Raw genomic sequence first — 24,678 nt, 5'->3', positions numbered from 1 at the left:
CAATGTCCTCATAAGGGCAATATTCATTTGGTATTTTACCTTCCATGTAGTAGTGAAATGTTTTTGTTCTTGCATTTGCAACTTGGAATGTAACCCATGAGTAGAATACCTCTGTTCTATATGATTCGTGTGCCTCAATCACAAAAGCTACTTGTCCACCCCTGGACGTTAGACCGTGTGCGCATAGTTTTAGGGTAACAGCATTCCTAACATTTTCTGCAATCTGAATTGCACGACTCTATCCACGCTTTCTAATTCTTCAGTCATTGTTTTTAGAGAAGAAGAACATTTTAAAGGGAACTAAGATAAGGTGTTTTGCACAGTTTAGGAACGCAGTGTCCTTCAAGCTTGATTAACCAACAGCCAATAAATAGGATTTTTCCAACTCAGCGGTGGCGGAGTTTGTGCCCACCCACTCCAGAAGCCTCTGGGGAATTGTGAGTAGGGGTCTCTGAGACTTAGGACGACTGAGCTACTCAGATTCTACTGTTAAATAAGTACCCAACCAACCTTGGTGGCGCCATGTCGTGTAGTTTCTATAAACGTTCGGACAGCATACACTGCAGGATTGGTGTCAGACTGACTCTGAACACCCCCACCGGGTACGTTGGCCTTTTGTATCAGCTAGCTCACAGTGCCACTAAAATCTCCTCTACCAAGGAGGGAATAGTTCTTGGCAACCATCGAACATGACAACCCTGATCCCTCAGGACCGTGGAAACAATATACTACTTTTCGCTCAGTCACTCATGCTTACTTAGTCTGTCTTAGAGAGACACACAGAATAAACAGGCTGGGTGTTTTCAATAAGTATTTATTGAACAGTTGTTATTCTGATATAAAATAGATGAGCTGCAACAACCGTTAGATAGTAAAATATATAAATGATTAGCAGTACAATGAAAGTAAACGGATGGTAAAGCTCTACCATCTTGCAGTAATCATGAATACATTCAAGTATAGAAAATACATGATAAAAGGATGCGTACTCCAACGATGCCTTCCTAACTAGATGTACCTAAGTGTACCTAGCATGTGTGTAGGTGTTAAGCCAAGAATCCCTCTAGGATAAAGTCAACCCCACCTACCTCTTCCTTGAACCCACTCCCCGCACAGCCGATCAGGTGTTGGTGCGAGAGAGGGGTGGACGCCATCTTGGGGGGAAGGCAGGGGTAGCGCTCTAGTTGCTGGCTGCCTCACGCCCCCCTCAGCTCCTATAAATGATCATCATTCCCCGACGGCGCAGCGGGCGGGCGCGCCGGTGGCGCGCCATAGCGCGCCAAAGGCAAGCCCATCTGCGCCCGTCATCGCCATGACATCGCCTCTCGCCAGTATGCCTGGTCGGGGTCTGCGGGAGCCCCGTATCTATGACAAAGAGACATTGTTAACACTGAACCCAGGTGGCCAGAACTGCGGGAATTTGTCGGGTCAATTAGGCGATTCAGGTTTGCAGTGCGAGACTTGCTATTTCGCGGCACCCAGGCCCGGTTTGGTGGGACAAATTCCGGGGTCTGGAAAACTAGTACAGCTCACTGTCCTCCAACTAAATGTAAGATCGCTTGCTAAGCATTATTTAGAAATACAGACACTTATTGTGGAGGAATCCCCTGATGTTTTCTTCCTGTGCGAAACCTGGATGCATGATGATATGATTAGTTTACCTAATCTTACTCTCCCAGATGGTTATCTGATCAAGTCAGTAAACAGGGACTCAAGGGTTGGCGGTATAGCGGTTATTCATAAAGAACAATACCTCTGCTCCTTTATTAAGGAAGTTATTTGGGGCTGTGAATGTGCCCGATTTAGGATTGTAATTAGCCCGCATTTTACATTGTCAGGACTATACATTTATCGTCCCCCGGGACCTGCCTCTAAGTTTATTGAGTCCATGCTAGAGGTGGCTAGTTCCTTGGTAGTGGGCTCGGCTAACTTCACAATCCTAGGAGATTTAAATCTCCATTTTGACCAGACTCACGATCCGACCATCATGAATCTGCTGGCGGATCTAGAGGCCTTACAGCTAGACTCATTAATTCAGGTCGCTACGCATTAGGCAGGACATATATTGGATCCACTGTTCTCCAATATTCCGGTAGTTAACACTGATGTGCCCAAACCTATGGGGTGGACGGATCATTATTTAGTTAAAGCCAATGTGGAGGTCACTGAGCCATTTAAGGTGGAAGGGGTGAACTGGGTCTTTAAGAGGCCATGGCATAAACTTAAATTAAAGGACCTACATACCTCCTTAGGGATGTTTCCCTGTGGGGACATGGCGGACCCTGACATAGCATACACTACCTTCCACGACTGGATTGCGGGGGGATTGGACGCCCTTATTCCGGCTAAATGGACCAAGGGGCGTAGATCTTCCTCCAACCCTTGGTATAATGATGCCCTGACTGAGATCCATGAGGAAGGAATGCAAGAGAGCAGAGTGGGCATGGAGAAGGGAGTATAAAGATAGGGACAAAGTGACCTATCTAGCTAAATTAAAGCTTTATCGTAAAGCGATCTGCTCCGCGCATGCCACATTTTATGCGGAGGAAATCAAAGCTAGTTCTAACCCCACCAAATGTATCTTTAAACTCGTTCAGGAACTCCAGAGTAACAGAATTACTGCATCTAGCATAACTTCCGCACGGCAGTGTGAAGACCTTGCTAATTTTTTCGTAGAAAAGGTGCAAAAAATGTATAGGTCATTCCTGCAGCATTCCCCAGACATGCACTCTTCCACCAATACCAAAGTTGATGGCGCTAACCTAACAACCATACCAGAGATCACGAATGTAGAACTAGTCAAACTCTGCAGGAAAGTTAAATCTGGATCTCCGTCGGACCCTATGAGGCCGGCACAATCTGTTGAGTCCCTGACGTTTTTCCAGCAGCCTCTGGGCTTCATACTTAACCTGTCCTTTTCCATGGCCAGTGTTCCTTTGGCCTGGAAACAGGCATGGGTATCTCCTATCATCAAGAAGTCCACCCTGGATCCGTCAAAACCAGAAAACTTTAGACCAATTTCCCTCCTCCCATGGGTGGCCAAGATTGCTTAGGCCCACATGAATAATGTGTTATCTCAATTCATGCATCTTAAAGGCATCCTGGATCCATCTCAAAATGGATTCAGGCCGGGTCACAGCACCGAATCTGCCCTGCTGGCTACAACCGAACATCTCCGGACGATTCTTGACGCCGGTAAGAGTGCAGCGCTGATTTTATTAGACCTCAGCGCTGCCTTTGACACGGTGTCGCATGACATCTTGTTATATATCGTCTGGAGACAGTAGGGATTACTGGACTCGCTTTAGAATGGTTTCGATCATTTTTGAAAGACAGATCCTTCCGGGTATCGGCACCCCTGCACCTTTCTCAGCCCCATTATATCGGTCAGGGAGTCCCTCAAAGCTCGGCACTCAGCCCGTCTCTATTTAATCTCTATGTTCAGCCGCTTGCGGCAGTGGCTAAAGAGTGGGACCTTACGTTGGTATCATATGCTGATGATACTCAGCTGGTCATCACTCTTGCTGAAGGGCCATCGACATCATCCACGAGATTTAGAGACGGGATGGCTGCAGTAGCTCAATGGATGACTGATAATTGCCTGCAGCTTAATGCAGGCAAGACAGAGGTTCTGCTTGTGGGGAAGAACATCGCTCTCTGGAATGAGCACTGGTGGCCGACCTCACTGGGCACGATGCCAGCGTCTAAGTCACTAGTCAAAAACTTGGGAGTTTGGATGGACTCCTCGCTTAGCTTTCAGACCCACACCAAGAGAGTGGCAGCTACTTGTGTGGGTTTGTTAAGAGGCCTTAATCCCATTCTGAAGTTTTTTTACTCTAAAGTGCGTCAGCTCATTGTCTAAGCCACCATTCTATCACGCCTGGACTACGCCAGTGTGCTGTTCCTGGGCGCAAATAAAGCCGAGATAGCGCGATTTCAGAGAGTTCAGAACTCGGAAGCGAGGACCTTGGTAGGACTTCCTCGCAGGTGCTCGGCCAGAGCTACGATCAGAAAGCTGCACTGGCTTCCGATCAATTCCCGAATTCAGTTTAAAGCTGTCTGTCTGGCGTTCAAGATTCTTAAATCCGGGAACCCAGATCTCCTGCATCCTCTTTTGACTCCGTATGAGCCCCAGCGTAGTCTGCGTTCACTAGGACAACATCAAGTGATTGTACCTCGGACCAAACTCTGTCGCATGGGTGGTCGCTCCTTCCGGGTGCTGGCGGCCAAGCTCAGGAACTCCCTGCCGGCTGGCATCCGTGGAATGGAGAACTTGCTTGCCTTCCGGAAAGCCATCAAAACCTTCCTGTTTTCTTCATCATAGGGATGTACGACCTAGGTTGGCCAGCTACTAACTGTTTAGTACCTTTCGATCTACCAGCGCCGGGACGCCTCTTTGCTGGGGCAGCTGTCGCGCTTACAAAACTATTAAAATAATATAACATTACCTGAAGTGAGAGACTGTGGGACGCCGTCCTGGTCTCGAGTTGGACACCCTGCAAGGGATGTTAGACCACTGCAAGCTGGAGTATCTTCATGCAGTGTCTTCATGTCAGTGTGTCAGCCGGGAGGTCCTGGTCTCCTCTGTCTTTCTCAGCAAGAAGTGATGTATATATACCCATAGGTCTGCCCAGGGGTCCTACCTCGCTGTATTACTGTGTCATCCTAAGGATGACGTTGGCATGAACTTTATACATAGATATTATACAGTAGATGGTAGTCCTGATGTGCTTCCAAGAATCCTTATGCATAATGTATGAGATTTCGAACTTAGGGAAAACCTGTGTTATGAATGTAGTGTTGTATCTAGGTAAAAGGTCAGTCCCTGAAAACTGTTATAAGTGTAATGTAGGGAAGAATATAGGTGAAGGGTTATGATGTTACCTGGACCTATATCAGGGTAACTATATGGAATATAACAACACACACACAAACACACACATATACAGGGAGAGAGACACACACAAATACACATCTATACAGTAAGAGAGAGATAGAAACAATACACACACAAATACACACATATACAGGAAGAGAGAGAGACACACACAAATACACATATATACAGTAAGAAAGCGAGGCACACACATATACAGGAATATTGACAGACACAAATACACATATATACCGTTAGAGAGAGAGGAATAGACACACACACAAATACACACATATTCAGGGAGATAGAGACAAAAACACATACACACAAATACATACATATATAGGGATAGAGAGACACAAATACACATGTATACAGTAAGAGAGAGAAAGACACACACACACACAAATACACACATATACAGGGAGAGAGAGAGACGCACAAACACACACACAAAAATACACACATATACAGGGATAGTGAGAGACACAAATACACATATATACAGTAAGAGAGAGAGACACAAATACACACATATGCAGGGAGATTGAAAGAGAAACACACACACACAAATACATACATACACAGGAAGAGAAAGAAACACAAATACACACATCTACAGGGAGAGAGAGAGAGAGAGAGAAAGAGAGACCCACCCACAAATACACACATATTCAGGGAAAGAGTGGGGGAGGCCTGTCCAGCAACCGAGCATGGCAGCCGTGCATTGAATGAGCTCCAGAGCCCGAGCTCAATAATCCTGATCTCTACCTCATCCTGGCTGGTATTTGCGGCCCCAAACAGGCTGTGGGTACTGTGCAGTGGGGAGCAGCGTGCCGACACCAGCAGTGACGGGAATCCTGGCTCTTGGAGGCTACAGGACTGAGAGACGGCGGCTGCCGGAGAGAGGACCAGGCTCTGGCGCATTTCGGTTTCGGCGCTGGCGAGGTTCCCCCTCTGACTGTGAGGAGACTGAGACCTGCTGGACAGAGCTGTGGTGTGCCTTGCGGGAGAGCGAATACCCTGCGGAGCGGAGCCCAACCACCGGCCCTGAGATGAGATGAGCCGCGAGTGACCTTGCCCCTGCCCGGTGCTGCTTACTGCAACGCGGTGCGGATCTGGGCCAGGACTTGGCTTGCACGGTGAGACTGAATTGCGGACGGGGCCTCCTTTGAACTTTGCATCTCGCCCCTGTGTGGGGCTGAAGGGCAGTGTGTTGCTTCCCCTCGCCCCCTGTGAGTGATTGTGAGAGCGGGGCTCAATGAGGAGACAAGTGGTGTCCTCCATTAGCGAGGGCCCCCCCGAATGATCCCGATTGCTGGAGGACAGAGCCCCCCCTGCACAGGACACTGATGAGACGGCTGGACCCTCTCCCCCATTCCCCCTCCTTCTTTTTGCCTGTGTTTCCTGTGAGGCAGCGGGGGTTGATGCCGGGTCTTTACATTCTGTGGCCTGGCCTGGAGGACTGGCACTGCTGTGAGTAGGGAGTGGGGGCCCAAGTCTGTCCTCCTGTAAGTTGGTCTACGACAGTGGGGATCCCTAATGAATATGAAGATACTGCGGGGGACAGGTGTGTGACAGTAGCTGATGTGGTGGCCATCCAATGACTCCCCCTGCTCCCCCGGCCCCCCTCAACATCGAGACTGGCGCACCCTATGCATACTGCAGGTTGAGATTGCGGGGAGTCGTAAGTGCGATGAACATTGAAAGCAGCTGAGTGAAGTGTGTGGGAGTCTCGCCGTGTTGACAGCTCCTGTGGCGTGCTTTGTCTTACCAGCCCCTACGACTGTGTACCCTGGAGCGTGGGAGGCAATCCTGCCCGGAATTTGCAGTTGGGGCTGAAAGAATGCCAAGATAGATAGGTAGCTGCCAGACTACTACCCTGCGGCTGCAACTATTCTGGGCTCTCTGACGCACAGATCGATAGCTCAAATGCCGTGACGTACCGGAAATAAGTAGAGTAATGGGTCGCACATGGGGTAAGATGCAAGAGGTCACAGTCACTAACTCCTAAGAAGTGGACGAGGACGACACAACACTAAGTATTCAATCAACTAATACAATCCCTCCCACAGCAGACGTAGGAGCTCAGGATAAACAGGACTTAATACTTAACAAAGTCAGGGAGTCCAGGAGGGCCAATGAACAGTAAATGGGCACCCTCACTACTGGTCTTACCTTATTGAAAGCGGACTATGCGAAGCTGGCTGACACAGTGAAGGAACATAGCTCCACACCAGAAGACCTGGTGCCACAGCACAAGGGCCATGAGAATCAGTTCTAAATCCTTCAGAAGCTGGTCACGGGGTTGATGGACATAGTCGAGGACGCGGAGGGCAGGGCCCGACACAATAACATTTGTGTCATAGGACTGCCGGAGCGAAGCGAAGGAACTGATGCAACAGCTTTCATGGAGCGTTGGTTCTGCACGCACGTGGCCCTGAAGGGCCTCTCCAATTTTTTCTGTGTTGAGAGGGCGCACCGGATTCCCACAGACAGGCCGAAAGTGGGAGCTCCGCCGAGACCCTTAATCATGAAAATCCTCAACTACAGGGACCGTGGTACGCTACTACAGAAAGCACGTGAACAAACACAGATCCAATTTGAGAACAGTCTAATCTCATTATATCCTGACTATAAACTGCTGGTGCAACGGAGACGATCTTCATTTCAAGAGATAAAAAGAAAGTTACGCACCATGAATCTCAAGTATGCACTGTTGTTCCCTGCTCATTTGAAGATACTCTATGACTAGAAGACTTGCTTCTTTGAGAGCCCGAAAGACGTCGAAGAATGGCTTGAGTTATGGAACCCACAAAGCTCTCGGGCCGGTCCTCTCCAGGATCACGCAGACCCGGAAAAGTGGATCGCCGACGATCACAACGAGTGACTGAGTTCACAAATGGGATGTCACTTCCTGGTCCCACGCAGAAACAGGCCCAGACAAACAAGGAGACAGCCCTGGCGGCTGCGAATGCCTTCAGAGGCAGCTCCTCCCGCAGACTGTACGAATCGTCGGAACTCAGTACGGTTCGCTCGGACTCCGAGGGCAGCTTAACACTTTTCCCTACAGTGACACCGCAAACGGCAGATGGGATACTGGGTTAGCAACTGACTATGAGGGCTGCATAACTGTGATCTGTCGCAGATGGTAGCGCTGTCGGCGCGCTGCTCCCCTGAACTTACATATCTTTTTGCATTGTTTCTATACAAGTTGTTATGACAAATGGAATATCCTATATGATATGCTCGGGCTCTAGGGAGCTCCAGGATATGTGCTGAGTTACGCAATAGCTGTGGCTGCCAGACCCCACTTTGCAATTGCTACAGTTTATTGGGTATATGTTTATTCTTCATCTTATTTGGTCTGGCCTGTTTTAAGTTGTAGGCATGACCTGGGATTGCGTTTAGGTTGTGGGTTACATGGCTCTGGTGCGTTGAAAGCATTAAGTCTCGCAAGATTGCATATGCTGCTGCAAGGCAGGGGAATCACGTGAGTGAATGGCTCAGCAGGTATTAGATAAATATACATTTAATACATGGAACGTCTGAGGGTTAGGCTCTGTACACAAACGACAAAGGATACACACATTTTTGCTCCATCGAGGGGCGTAGGTAGTCTTCCCACAAGAGTCGCACCTGATGGAAACAGTCCGCGAAAATGAGGAAGAAATGGAGAGGCCAGGTCATTTCCACAAATTACTCTGCCTTTGCCCGGGGTCTGACAATTTTGATAAGAGGGGGAGTACTTTTTATTGTGCTAGACAAACGAGTTGATACATAGGGCAGGTACATATTTTTACGTGGTATGCTAGACGGAATTCTGATTATACTTGGAACAATTTATGCTCCCAATCATGACCACCACAAATATTTCATGAGTCTGAACTCAATACTGGCGGGGTGGGAAGTGCTCCCATGGCTTATAGGGGGCGACTGTGATACAGTGATGGACACCACCCTAGATTGATCACATCCTCCCATACGGGACGCTGTAGCAAACAAGCAGGCAGCAGCACTCTGTGAATGGGTGATAGGTTGGTCCCTATGTGACACGTGCTGGCTACGAAATCCACTGCACAGGGAGTATTCCTTCTTCTCTCCGGTACACCAGTTGCATACCAGGATAGATAGGATAATGTTCTCCACCTCCATAGCTGATCAAATTATAGACACCACACACTTAGCCAAAACCTTCTTGGATCTTAACCCTCTGGAGACAGTTTTTAGTTGGGGCAGGATACCGGCCCCTGTACCTACGTGAAGGCTCCGGCCCCAAACGCTTGAAGACTCTGCGTTTCGCAGCATGCTCTCTACAATACTACAGAATTATTTTACAGAAAATAGGCACACTGCTACCACACCACTGGTGGAGTGGGATGCCATGAAGGCGGTCATTAGGGGCGCTACGATTAGTGCCACAGTGGGGGCCAGACAAGAAGTGCATCGGAAGTTGCAGGACAAAGAGAGTAATATGTCAAGACTAGAACAGGAGGCAGCGCATGACCCAGCGAAACAAACGTTACTGCAAGAGACACGTATCCAACATGCAGAATTGCTTGAAATGCTGAGGCTGATAGACTATAGAATTTATACACAAACACATCATCGGCTACCCCCTTAGCCAAATTGATAAGAAATGATCATCCCACTACTGTCATTAGCCACATTGCACTATCGGGAGGAGGGATCGTGGACACACAGTGTGCCATTAGCGACGCCTTTAGCGATTATTACAATGGACTGTATAGTGCCCCAATCCCCTTAGGGGAGTCGTCCTTTGATGAGTTCCTTATCGGCCTACTGTATCCACAAACCCCGACAGGTATGCAGAAGGACCTGAAACGTCCTATTAGCAGGGCAGAGATTAAAGCAGCTATAGGCGGACTCTTGCGTTATAAAACACCGGGCCCGGATGGGCTGCCGGTGGAATTCTTTGGTACGTATTCTGAGATATTAATTCCATGTTTGGAAGAGTTATATAAGACGTCACTTGAAGTGGGACATCTTCCTTGCAGATATGTCAGGTTATCGCTCCCTATCACTGCTGTGTACGGAATACAACATTTTAAGTAAGGTGTTGGCTAACAGAATTCAGCCATATCTTAATAGGTTGATTCATATAGATCAGTGTGGGTTTATACCAGCTACGAATACCTCATTAAATCTACGCAGACTACATCAGATCATGTCTGCTGACCTCACACATCACCCGAACGTTGGCTGTATATCCCTGGATATGAGACAAGCATTCGATACGTTGTCATGGGAATACATGTTCAGGGATATCACATGTTTTGGCCTACCCCCTGAATACGTGAGTGGGTAAAATTATTGTACTCAGCACCTACTGCAAGAGTCCACACTACAAAGCTTATCTCCAGGGAATATAGTATCCATAGGGGTACGCGGCAAGGATGGCCCCTGTCCTTGACATTGTTCGTTCTGGCGTTAGAGCGACTGGCACACCATATATGACAAGAGGCCACACACTGTGGTATTCCTATATGCAAATCTATACACCTGATATCGGCGTATGCAGACGATCTCATTGAATACACAGCAGACCTGTTGGCGGGATTGGGTCTGCTTCCCCATATCTTTGCTGACTTTGGATTGATATCAGGCTTATCCATCAATGAGTTTAAGACTAATGCCTTTTTCTTTCATGACCGAATAAACCCAGACTGTATTGCGTTTGGAGATCTTAGGTTACCAGTAGCTCATCACACCTTTAAATACCTGGGCATTAACGTGTTCCGTTCACAAGCGGACATGTTGGAGGGCAACTTGGGTAAGGCCACCCGGGGCATATGATCGCAGGTAGCTTTCTGTATCACATTGCTCTTATCGGCTATTGGTTGTGTGGCCTTTTCTAAAATGGTGGTACTTCCGGTCTTCTATAATACTTTAGAAATCTGTTGGTGGTAATACCTGCAACGACCTTTCAACACACTTGACACAATCCTGATAGATTTGATATGGGGTATGGGACGACGGCGAATAAGACTTAAGAAACTCCAATTCAACACATGGGAGGGCGCCCTGGGAGCTCCAGATTTCCGGGCGTACTACTATGCATGCCAAGTTCAGTGGCTGTCCTACTGGGCTGCAGGGCGCAACTTACAGGAAATTGATTATAACTCCAAGCGCATAGAGCAGGGAACGCTCCATACTTTACTGTTACCAAATAGTAAGGTGCTCCCTACGCTTCTACACCTCCTCCAAACGGCTCTACATTGTTGGGGTAAGGCGTTACGGTATATCTCCCGGGGCGATAGATACGCCGCTAACATTCCATTGCTTGGGTTGCCACTGACGAGCAGTAGACTAACACAAAGGGTACTTGGACCCTGGTCAGATGTAGGGGTGGAGACTATTGGGGCATTTTTTGGAGAGGGGACACTTATGGATCACGACACCTTTATGCGTGTGACGGGAGCGCCAGCCACACTATACATGACACATGCCGCCCTCTTACATTACATTAAAAGACAATGGGCTCCACAACAGGAGGAACCTCAGACTAATGAGTTGGTCAAATCTGTGCATTACATGGGACACAGCAGTCACCTCATTAAATGGCTGTACCTCAGAATCCGTACATGCCCAAATCCCTGGAGACTCCCTGCAGACACAGTGGGTGGCAGATGTAGGACAGGACTTAACGGACAGGGAGTGGGGGACATACTAGAATATCTGCAGAAAATACCACGCAACACCAAGTTCAAGTTTATTCAATATATGATCATACACAGAGCCTATTTGACCCCGCAAAGAGTGCACAGAATGTACCTGGAAACAGCACATCATTGCCCCCGATGTAAACTACCTGAAGTGAACTTACTCCATATGGTGTGGGTGTGCGCATGCATTAGAGAGTTTTGGAGGGGGTTTACACACATATTGGGCAAAGTAACACACCTGCCCATAGGGAATACGGCCCTTGAGTGCATACTAGGTAGTCGCAGGAAGACGAAATCTTAAAAGGTTCAGCTCCGTTTTCTGGACTTAGCACTTATAGTGGCAAAAAGGTCCATAACCATGTGCTGGAAGTCAGCCAGGACCCCGACCCTGTGTCTGTGGCATACTGAAGTGCTCAGATGGGTGGGAGCTGAAAGCGCGGCGCTTGGTAGAGAGGAAGCCCGTGGTCTGAGGAAGAACGCAATCTCTTTCGAGTGGGACATATGGTGGAAGCATATAGAAATATCAACCCGGACCATGTCTTAGCCGTTCCAAGAACCCAGTAGGGACCACATAAAATGGTACTAAGCATATTAGCCCCTTGCAGTCTATAGAAGGAGCAGCGCGCTCAAATCCTACATGCACAGTAATTAAACTTGATCGAGACACTCAATTACGTTTACTGGGTTTAGAAGTGTTATGAATATTCTGTTAAGCGACTGGTATCTTAAGAATGTAGGAATACACTGCATAGAACTAATAGTTGAGTGTAACACGTTACGTATTTGATGCAGGACCTCCCAACTAAAGGTTTATACTGATGTATGGACAATATGGTACAGTGATTGTCTGTTTGACAGCTGGAGACAAAAGAAAAAAAAAAGTTTGTTTTAAAAAAAATGTTAGGGAGAGAGACACACACACACACACATACATACATATACAGGGATAGAGAGAGACATAAATACACATATATACAGTAAGAGAGAGTGACACACACACACATATACAGGGAGAGAGAGGTTACACAAATCCACATATATAAAGTAAGATAGAGATAGACACACACATATACAGGGATAGAGAGAGACACCAAAACACATACATACAGTAAGAGAGAGAGACACACACATACACACATATACAGAGAGAGAGAGACAAACACACATACACACACAAATACATACATACACAGGAAGAGAAAGAGACACACAAATACACACATATACAGTGAGAGAGAGACACACACACATATACATATACGTCGCCAGCCCATTCTACGGTCTTAAGACACCGCCACCCTCCACGGACTCAACGCCGACCGAAAGCCCGCCTGCCACCGCGCCACCCCGAAGCGGACCCATGGACCCTTCACCTGCCTAGCCTGGAAATTCACCTGCCTCCGAACCATCACCGCACCCACCAAGCCGAGCACCAGCAACAACCACCTCAAGTGCATCCTGCTCAACACCCGCTCCGTCCACAGGCACGCCGTCGAACTCTGGAACCTCCTCGACACAACATCACCAGACGTCGTCTTCCTCACAGAAACCAGGATGAACGCCTCCTCAGCCCCCGACATCGCCATAGCCATCCCGGATGGCTACAATATCACCCGGAGGGACCGCGTCAACCAAACCGGAGGAGGCATCGCCATCGTCCACAGAAACACCATCCGCATCACGACCAACTCAGACGACACCCTCACTGCCGCCGAGCACCTTCACTTCCAGATACACATCGACCCCAAGACCACCCTCAGGGGCACTCTCATCTACAGGCCCCCGGGAAGCCCTCAAGAACGCCACCCGCAAACACCACCAGCTGATCCGCACCACCAAGAAGACAGCTTTCAAAGAACGACTGGACAACAACACCCACAACAGCAAGGAACTCTTCAACATCGTCAAAGAGCTCTCCAACCCCAGCGCCAGCACCAACGACATCACACCCTCGCAAGACCTCTGTGACTCTTTCACCTCGTTCTTCCACTGCAAGATCACCGACATACACAACAGCTTCGGCACTCCAACCACAACGACCACGCATCCCACCACCACCACCCTCTGCACCTGGACCCCTGTCAACACCAAAGACACCACCGGCCTGATGAACACCATCCACTCCGGCTCACCCACCGACCCCTGCCCACACCACGTCCACAACAAAGCCACCTCCATCATCGCACCCCAACTCCGACTCGTCATCAACAGCTCCTTCGAATCCGCCACCTTCCCAGAGAGCTGGAAACAGGCCGAACTGAGCGCCCTCCTGAAGAAACCCACCGCGGACCCCACGGACCTCAAGAACTTCCACCCCATCTCGCTCCTCCCCTTTCCAGCCAAAGTAATCGAGAAGACCGTCAACAGACAACTCCCCGCCTTCCTCGAAACCAACGGGTCCCTCCGAAGTCATTTGCGGCGTCCCGCAAGGATCCTCGCTCAGCCCCACCCTCTTCAACGTCTACATGATCCCTCTCGCAGCCATCGCCCGCCAACACAACCTCAACATCATCTCCTACGCCGACAACACCCAGCTGATCCTCTCCCTCACCAACGACCCCGCCACCGCCAAAGCCAACCTCCAGGAAGGAATGAAAGACGTTGCAGAATGGATGAAGACCAGCCGCCTGAAGCTGAACTCGGACAAAACAGAGGTCCTCATCCTAGGACCATCTCCCTCGGCCTGGGACAACTCCTGGTGGCCCCCTGCCCTGGGCACCGCACTCAAACCAATGGACCACGCACGCAACCTGAGATTCATCCTGGACTCCTCCCTCACCATGACCAAGCAAGTTAACGCCGTCTCGTCTTCCTGCTTCAACACCCTGCGCATGCTTCGCAAGATCTTCCGGTGGATCCCCACCGACACCAGAAAGACGGTCACCCAGGCCCTCGTCACAAGCCGTCTGGACTACGGGAACACCCTCTACGCGGGAACCACAGCCAAGCTCCAGAAGAGACTGCAGCGCATCCAGAATGCCTCAGCACGACTCATCCGGAACATCCCTCGCCGCAGCCACATCTGAAGAACCGGGTTTTCTTAGAACCCAGCGGCGTCAGGGACATGCCCGAAGTCTTCAGATTCCCCTGTCCTGGCAAACAGAGACACGGAATACTTCTAGGTGGCGTCAGAGATCAAATTTATTAGCTGCAGCTAGTAACAGTAAACCAAGCAATACAACACGGTGTACAACTCAGGAAACTGCTCAATTTTCGTAGAGCAAGACATCACCTTTTATCTAGAATTTTAGTTCATTATGAATGTACACCCACTGCGGCAAATTCTGACGAATCAAATACATTTTACACACATTATTACATTCCAAGAAGCTCACTTTACATCGAGCCAACCCACAAGTTAATTATTAGGACTGTCCCAAATTCAATTACCACAAGCCGGACAAACCCATAATTGAAAGCACTACCCATGTAATGAAAAGACATAAGGAAAAGAGCAATTCAGATGTTGAGTAGGATAAGATATGTGCAAGAAACTAAAAGTTAACGATATCCTGAACATTGATTAGCAATTTCAGACAACGATCAGCTAGAGAATTTGGCTTTGTGAAAAGGTCAGTTTCAGGTGACGGGGTCAGCATCTTGCAATTCACTCGCAAGTCGAAAAGGCCAAGTTAATACGTACATGAACAACGAAGCACATGCAACTTTGTTCGTTCGTTTACTTCCATGGCCTACGTGAGGGCAACACAAAATGGCGTCTCGAACAATGCAAACAAAATGGAGTCCGGTCCCGAAAGCCATGGAACCTCAGACCTTCCTTTTGCCATTACGTAGGCAATAACCTAAACTCACGTCAATCTGAATCCAGGTCTATATCTATTCTCATCAGATCATCAAGGTGTTGCTGTAACATCATCTTATTATCCTTCACTTCTCTCGGGACGGGTCTTCTCACACACATCATAGCACAAAGGCCACAAATGGCAGGACCACCCTGGATGCATAAGCAACACGAGAAAAGGATCGCTAAAGCCATACCAAGAAACATTAGAATCTTCCATCCCCATTTGGACAGCAGTTCCCAAAACCATCCTATCACTGACCAGTTCCCTTCGTCTACATGTATAGACTCAGCAGACTTATGCAACTTCAAGATGGCTTGGTACACTGTCAGGGCGTTATCTGGTATGAAAACGCAGCAACTAAATCCGATCAACTTACATACTCCACCTCTATCTGCAAGTATGATATCTAAAACAAAACGGTTCTGTAATGTCATAAGGCGATCCGCTTGAAGCTCAGCTGTAATATTGCTAAGGACACCTGCAGTCTCCTTTATAGTGGCCTCGACCACTCTCGTAAGCTGACGAATATTCCTACTATTAGCCATAGGACCCCAAAAGGGCAGGAAACCCTTAAAGAAGTCTCCAACTTCTTGTGCGACAGTATCTTTTTCATCGATAACACCTCTACCATATCTTGTCTTATGGTAATCGAAAGCAGCTGTGCATGTAGGGGGAAGCAAAAATGCCACATAACATGTGCCTGAGAAATCAGATGGCAACCATGTACATGCTCTATCGTATCAAACAAAATACGTGCCTGTGGCTGGCACGAACGGTGGAGATTTCTGGGACGTATAGACATAGGTGTGAACACACACACTCTTACCAAGCTGAGCTCTCAGATTCTGACCATTACCTTGCAGACAAAAATGACCTCGGTGGGGTATAATCCAAATAGGAGGAGACCTTTTCTGTCTCTCTTTTTCAGTCTAACTAATACTATATCTCGTCTTGTTCCAACCAACATATGCTTGTACCTCATCTTTAGGGACAGCATTATACGCATCGATATCTCTGATCATATCGACTATTCCCCGTATCAAGGCATTGTTACTTACATTATCTTTGACGGAACGTACAGGAGATGCTTCATTCGCATAGATAGACATTGCTTGGAGTGCCCATACTGACCCATTAGGTGAAAAAGGCAAAACCAAATATGGCATTCCTTTATCTGTCGTATGCGGCATAAGACCACAAACCCAACAATTCGTGGTATTTACGACTAACTGATGCTGATGCAACATCTGTATAAACGAATTGTTCACAAATTCTGATCTTCGTGTCTGTTCATGTTCAGGCAACGTATGAAACTCATGTGAAGAAACAGTAGGCAAAGAAAGAGTAGGTTGGGACGTAGATGCAAGCGTCTGTTGTGTGACATAGAAAATCCAACCCACACAAGCTAACGTAATATTCAAAAGCATTAGAAAACACAGTATTAAAAAACATTTGCTACGAATCAATATACATATTTGTACTTTAAAATCAACTCTCTTAACACCCTTATCAGACTCAAAAAACTCCATCCTCTAACGTGCTGCTCACGGCTATTACCTTCTTCACTTAAGTGTGCGTCAAGATCGTACTAACGACCATGAACCACAGACCTTTCGTCAATACGCGGCTTACCCCTTAAGGCTGTACCGCGACCCTGCAGCGGAGTCCGGATGGTGACTCGAAAAAGAAAAAAAGTAAAAAAGTCTCTTGATCTGACAAGGTGTAATTCACTACATAAAAAAATTAAAATGTATTTGTCCATTCTATTCAGTCTTTCGTGGTCTCAGATCGTAGCATTCTTTACCAGACACAGTCTGGTCTTGGAAAAGGACCTCTGGATTCATTGTGTCGATTCTTAGGTGCAACGGCACAGCAGCTTGGAGAATGTCATCATCCGCACGTTCTGACTGAGTCCATGTCACATGCGCATCACTAAAAGGTACGAATCTAGGAACCCTTTCACATTCGGAGTCAGCTATTCCATCCCTCACCCACTTATCATACGGTAAGGGCAAAGGAACTTTTTTACAATGGGTGGCATGCACCCAGATCTTTTTGCCAGCTACTCTAACAGCAGTCCGAGTTACTAACAGAACTAAATGCGGACCAGTCCATCTTGGCTCCAAGTACTCACTTCTTTCTCAGTCGCTTCAGCCTGAATCAACTTCACACTTTCTATTGTGTCTTCACACATTCCACCTGCCATGACCCAATTAGCGGGGCCTGCAACATACATACGGCTCATCATGTCTTTCGCCGTTTCCTTCGCAACTTTATCCGCAAACGCATTTCCTTGACCCACATCATCCACAACTTTCTTATGCGCACTACACTTCACAATTGCAATCTGCTTTGGGAGAGTAAGTGATTCCAGAAGTTCATTCACTAACTGCCCGTGCTGAATTTTCGTACCATGGGGAAGTAAGAAATCCTCTCTCTCTCCACAAATGTCCAAAACTATGGGCAACACCAAACGCATACTGGCTATCAGTATAGACATTCACTCGCTTTCCTTCTGATAATACACACGCTCTAGTCAGTGCTATTAGCTCTGCTGCTTGAGCTGAATTCTGTGCTATGCGTGCTGTTTCAACAACTGTATGCAAAGTTGTGACGGCATACGCCGCAGTCGTTTCACCATTCGGAAGCTTAAAACACAAACCATCTACCCATAGGGTACCATCAACATTCGTAAGAGGAGTATCTTTTAAATCAACTCTAGCCTTCGTTTCTTCCTCTGTCCGAAGAAAGCAATCATGCTGTTCTTGAGCATCTGTCTCTACAGGAATCGGCAACAACGTAGCTGGATTCAACACATTACATCTTTTAATGTGCACATGGCTAGCCAAAAGCGTCAACTCATAACCTGACAAACGTGCACTAGTAAGGTGCTGTGACTTGGTCTTGTTCAATAAGGTATCCACTGCATGTGGGACCATTACAATCAACGTATTATCCAATACCAAACCAGCAGACTGTCGGACAGAAACAGCCGCTGCCGCTGTAGCTCTCAAACAACTCGGCAATGCTTTAGCTACCGGATCTAACGTCCCTGAAAAATAAACACATGGACGTTGCTTGGCTCCAAATTGCTGTGTCAATACTGACAATGCACAACCTTCTCTCTCGTGTACATACAACGTGAAAGGCTTACTGTAGTCCGGGGTACCCAACACCGGAGCCGAACACAATGCATCACGTAATTCAGAAAAACTTTTCTGACATTCGTCAGACCAAGGAAGAGGATGCGGAGTATCTTTAAGAGTCAATGCCAACAGAGGTTTCGCTAGAAGGGAAAATTTTGGAATCCATTGTCTACAATACGAAGTAATACCTAAAAAGGCACGCACTTCTCTCTATGTGGATGGCACACTCATTTGCGCAATCGCTTGAATTCGTTCTGGGGTCAATCGCCGTTCCTCCTTCGACAAGAGATGACCTAAGTAGGTCACTTCTTGGCGGCAATAATGTAACTTTGATGGGGACACTTTATGATGAAGGTCAGACAAATGTCGCAACAAAGAAAGAGTAGCCTCTATACAAACCTCTTCGTCATCAGCAGCAACAAGAAGATCGTCAACATACTGGATAAGAGTAGCACCAGAAGGCAACACAAAACCATCAAGCTGAGTTTTCAACGCCTGACTATAGATTGAGGGACTTTCACAATAACCTTGAGGAGCTCTCTTAAACCGGAAGCTTCGTCCTCCTAAAGAGAAGCCAAAAATATCTCTACTCTCCTCGGCAATCGGAATGCTAAAGAAAGCATTCTTCAAGTCAATGACAGAAAACCAAGCAGCCGAAGCAGGAATCAGAGTCAACAAAGCAGTGATATCAGGAACAACAGGAAACTGCGGCACAACAATTTTGTTAACCTCTCGAAGGTCGATCACAAACCGGTACACAGGTGGCTTAGAAACATCAGTACGCTTAAGGACAGGCAAAACAGGACTGTTACACACATTACCTCTCGTTTCTTCAACTACACCCTTCTTAACCAAATCATAGACAATCGCTAAAAGAGCTCTCTCGCCATCGCTCGATATTTTATATTGCGGAATACGAGGTAGCCTAGCATTCGACTTGAGGGTAACAACGTAGGGTGGAATCTGCAAGAGACCAACATCATTTGGACCTGTAGCCCAAAGCGTATCAGGAAGCGAACGCAATTCCAGTGGAAGGCAATCTTTAGACAAATACATTGGAGAAATCACTCTCTTACCTAGGGTAAGGTGCACTCCCGAAGGAGAGCAATGTAATGTCACATACAATCTTTTCAGCAAGTCAAAACCCAACAGATTCTCACCACAACCAGTCGTTAGAATAAGTGGAGCTTCCAATTCATAAGGACCAATAGAAAGGGACAAAGGACTAGAAACTGGATTACGAACTGGGGCGCCTGAAAATCCTACTGAAACATTGGTCAAGCCAGGCAAAGGTGCGCCAGGAAGTTTAGAGTGCATAATAGAACTCTTCATCGCACCAGTATCCAAAAGAAAAGGTTCTACCACACCTGATGTAATCACTTCAACATAAGGTCCACTCTGGTCTACTGGAACTGACACTACTTCCTCACTTTGTCCTTGGCTATCCTAGTTATCATTATAACCAACACTCTCACCTTCAACACAGTAATCCTCAACATACTACTGAGCAGACTGACCACTCGGAACATTCTGTCTGTCAAAATAATTCACAGAATTCTGAGGGGGAGAGGAACGCTCATTTTGGGGAAACACACCACGTCCCCTACCCCTAGGAGCTTGGTGGAAACCACCACGACCTCTCTGACCAGATACACCATTCGCACGCTGTAGCAAAGCCGGGCAACTATTCTTGAAATGACCTTCCTCTCTGCAGTAAGCACACTGATTAGGACCAGGAAAGAATCACGGAGCATAGCGCTCAGGCTTCTGTAACAATCTCTGAAACTGTGGAGGTTGCTGAAACTGAGGCTGATTCGTACGAGGCGGATAAGTTTGCTGCAAAAGAACTTTCATCTTTAGATCTTTAGTTTTCTTCTCCGCTTTATCCTTCTCATCTTTATCTCTATTCTCATAATATTGTGCAGTAGCCAATATCTGGGCTGACGAAGAAACAGCCCATGAACTCTCAGAGTCCTTCAACTTATTAGAAAGTTCGGGAAGCAAATTAAAGACAAATTTGTCCACAAACAACCTTTGACCACCTTCCGTACTCATATCCTGACCACTATGATCGATAAACGTTTCCTCAAACCTAGTGAAGAAATCAGACACACTCTTGTCTTTCTTTTGCTTACATGCTGCTAACTTATCCCAATTCACTCGTAAAGGAGGCATCATCGTTTTCATCAAATTAATAATTCTACCTGGTAATTCTGCAACTAAAGGTTCAGGTTTAGCACCGCCTACCTGTCGACCATCTGCAGCAACAATATTCGCCCACGTATCTCCCAAATCTTGCGCATGATTCTCATGACGAATCTTCGCCCATAAGGTTGTGGAACTACATTACCCATCAACATATCGATGTCGGCTAAATTCATAATACACGCATCAACTGTCTGGGACAACTCTTTGTAATAACCAGCAGGATTCTTACGGGGGTCAGGTAAGGTCTGCTTACGAGCCAGGACCTCTGCTCTCTTCCAAGGAACGTGTACCCATACTCGCTGAAAATGAGCCTCTACGGCTTGAATACCCTGATTAACATTAGCAGCAACTGCCTCTCTCCATACAGGAGGAACTTCTCTCATAGGATACTGCTTCACTTTCCTCCTAACAGAGGAATCAGGTTCGTGCAATGTCTGAGGCGGAAGCCTAGATCTGAAAGCAAGTATCGTCTCTACGGCATTTGTAACATCAGATTCCACTATCGTCCCTTTAGCAAACTCTGACTGGACATCGAGCACATCCTGCGGAATCGGACCCAACTCATTATCTTCCCATTCCTGACGCAGAAAAGTACACATTACATCAAAAACATACCTTTGCTTAGGCGGATCCCATTGAAAGAAAACATCCATAACCGCTGGCAAATCATACCTCGAAACATTTAAAATCCATCTACGAGCCAACAAATCCAACACTGTCCATTCCTCAGAACTAGGAAGCTGACTACGACTCTGCTTACGTTCCGAAACAGGGGTCATATTCAATGACCCAAACAATGGAGACAACAGATTAACAACAGTCTCAGTCATTCGTTTTCGAGCAGAAGGAGAAGAAGTAGACATAAGAACAGGAGAATAAGTATTTTGAGGCAAAAGAGGTGTAGGGACAAGAACAGTGGAAGTCGAAGATTCAGAAGTAGAAGGCAAAGGAGTTTGAGGCAAAGCTGGTAGCAAAGCTGGCGACCCTAGAGGGGGTTGCGCAGTAGGAGGGAGAACCATCTGTGGAACAACGGGTGGATGAACAACAGCAGGAGGTTGAACAACAAAGGGTAGAACAACCGGGGGTAATGGAGGCGCAGTAGCACCCAGCACATGAGGAGGTGGTAATCTCAATAAATGAGAGATCAAAGGATCTTTTTCAAGGTCTTAAATCACTTTCGGAGAAGAAGACGGCAAGGCAGGAGAACATTTATCTATGGCCATACAACGTTGTCTATCTAAGACTTCACTCACACGATCTTCTCCATCTTCCTTAAACTGCCTAGCAGCTTGTAGTACTGAAATATTCTTATCTTTCTTATTTCTTTTTGCTTGCTTAATTTCTCGCTGTTTGGCTTCCTTTCGCCAAAGGCAGAAAGAGTCAAACATTGCCGGCCGGCCTTTCTTCTTAAATAGCGCAACTTCCAGATTGTCTAAAATATTTAATTCGAAACTACCATGTTGGGGCCATCGTAAAACACCATCTTTCTTCGTATAGCGGACCCACACTTCTTTTAAGTAATAGGACCCACTCCGTGTTTTGAATAGAGCTCATAAATTGGAGTTCCAACCGGAGGTATCGGACACAAATCCTCCAATCGGGAATCCCTGTTGCAACCACAACTAAACCATTTCCTAATTTTGCTAAAACCAGGCATCTTATAGCTCACTAATCTAGCTTCAAACTTCAAGGGGTTATCAACTATCGATACACTCGCAAATATACGAGCCCCTCGGCTTCGATTGTTGCAGCAACCGAATCAAACAAAACCAAGAACCAAAACAAAGTTGTGGGAGCGACCCACTTATACTTAACCAAAATATCTGTCACGCCACCAGAAGACCGTCTATCGTCTCGCTCTACAAAGAATCAATCGAGGGTCCAAGACAGGGCGACAGTCAGGGCAGCAGTCCTTCGTAGCTGTCGGAAAGCGGGAAGCCTCGCAGCAAAAACCTTTGGTCCACGTCGACATACAGGGGTCGATGAAGTGGCGGCCTTCCTCCAGAATTTTCTCACGTGGCTCCTTACGATCCTCGGGCTTGGACCGGTACCGCTTGATGTCGCCCAACGTTGGGCGCCAACTGTAGAACCGGGTTTTCTTAGAACCCAGCGGCGTCAGGGACACGCCCGAAGTCTTCGGATTCCCCTGGCCTGGCAAACAGAGACACGGAATACTTCTAGGTGGCGTCAGAGATCAAATTTATTAGCTGCAGCTAGTAACAGTAAACCAAGCAATACAACACGGTGTACAACTCGGGAAACTGCTCAATTTTCGTAGAGCAAGACATCACCTTTTATCTAGAATTTTTGTTCATTACGAATGCACACCCACTGCGGCAAATTCTGATGAATCAAATACATTTTACACACATTATTACATTCCAAGAAGCTCACTTTACATCGTACCAACCCACAAGTTAATTATTAGGACTGTCCCAAATTCAATTACCACAAGCCGGACAAACCCATAATTGAAAGCACTACCCATGTAATGAAAAGACATAAGGAAAAGAGCAATTCAGATGTTGAGTAGGATAAGATATGTGCAAGAAACTAAAAGTTAACGATATCCTGAACATTGATTAGCAATTTCAGACAACGATCAGCTAGAGAAATTGGCTTCGTGAAAAGGTCAGTTTCAGGTGACGGGTCAGCTTCTTGCAGTTCACTCGCAAGTCGAAAAGGCCAAGTTAATACGTACATGAACAACGAAGCCCATGCAACTTTGTTCGTTCGTTTACTTCCACGGCCTACGTGAGGGCAACACAAAATGGCGTCTCGAACAATGCAAACAAAATGGAGTCCGGTCCCGAAAACCACGGAACCTCACATCTCTACCCACCTGAGAGACCTGCACTGGCTCCCAGTCAACAAGAGGATCACGTTCCGACTCTTCACCCACGCACACAAGGCTCTCCACGACACAGGCCCGAAGTACCTCAACAGCCGCCTCACTTTCTACACACCCACCCGCCAGCCTCGCCCTCGCATCCATCCCTCGAACTCGGAAACCCACCATCGGAGGAAGATCCTTCTCCTACCTGGCGGCCAAGACATGGAACTCCCTCCCCACCCACCTTCGGCTGACCCAGAACCATCTCTCCTTCAGGAAACAACTCAAGACCTGGCTGTTCGAGCAGTAGCGTCCCCCCCCCCCCCTCCTCAACGCCCTGAGACCCTCACGGGTGAGTAGCGTGCTTTACAAATTTTGTGATTGATTGATTGATTGATTGATGGATTGATTGATACAGGGATAGAGAGACATACACATACACATATACAGTAAGCGAGAGAGACACACACATAAATACACACATATACAGGGAGCGGGAGAGAGGCACAAACACAAATACATACATACAAAGGAAGAGAAAGAGACACAAAAACACATATGCAGGTAGATAGAGACACACAAATACACGCATATTCAGGTAGATAGAGAGACACACACACACACAAATGCATACAAATACAGGGATAGAGAAAGATACAAATACACATATATAGAGCAAGAGAGAGAGGCACACACACACACACACACACACACACAAATACACACATATACAGGGAGAAAGAGAGACACAAATACACATATATACAGTAAGAGAGAGCGACACACACACAAATACACACATATACAGGGACAGAGAGAGACACGAATACACATATATATAGTAAGAAAGAGAGACACACACACATACAAATACACACATATACAGGCAGAGAGACACAAACACACATATATACAGCAAGAGCGAGATAGACACACGCACATACACACACATTCAGAGAGAGAGAGACCCACATATACACATATATACAGTAAGAGAGAGAGACACACACACATATGCAGGGATAGAGAGAGACACAAATACGCATATATACAGTAAGAGAGAGAGATAGACACACACACACACACACAAATACTCAGATGTACAGGGAGAGAGAGAGAGAAG

Source organism: Lissotriton helveticus, chromosome 3_1 (assembly GCF_964261635.1).
Source record: "Lissotriton helveticus chromosome 3_1, aLisHel1.1, whole genome shotgun sequence".
Lineage (NCBI taxonomy): Eukaryota > Metazoa > Chordata > Amphibia > Caudata > Salamandridae > Lissotriton > Lissotriton helveticus.
This window is presented reverse-complemented; position numbering follows the sequence as displayed.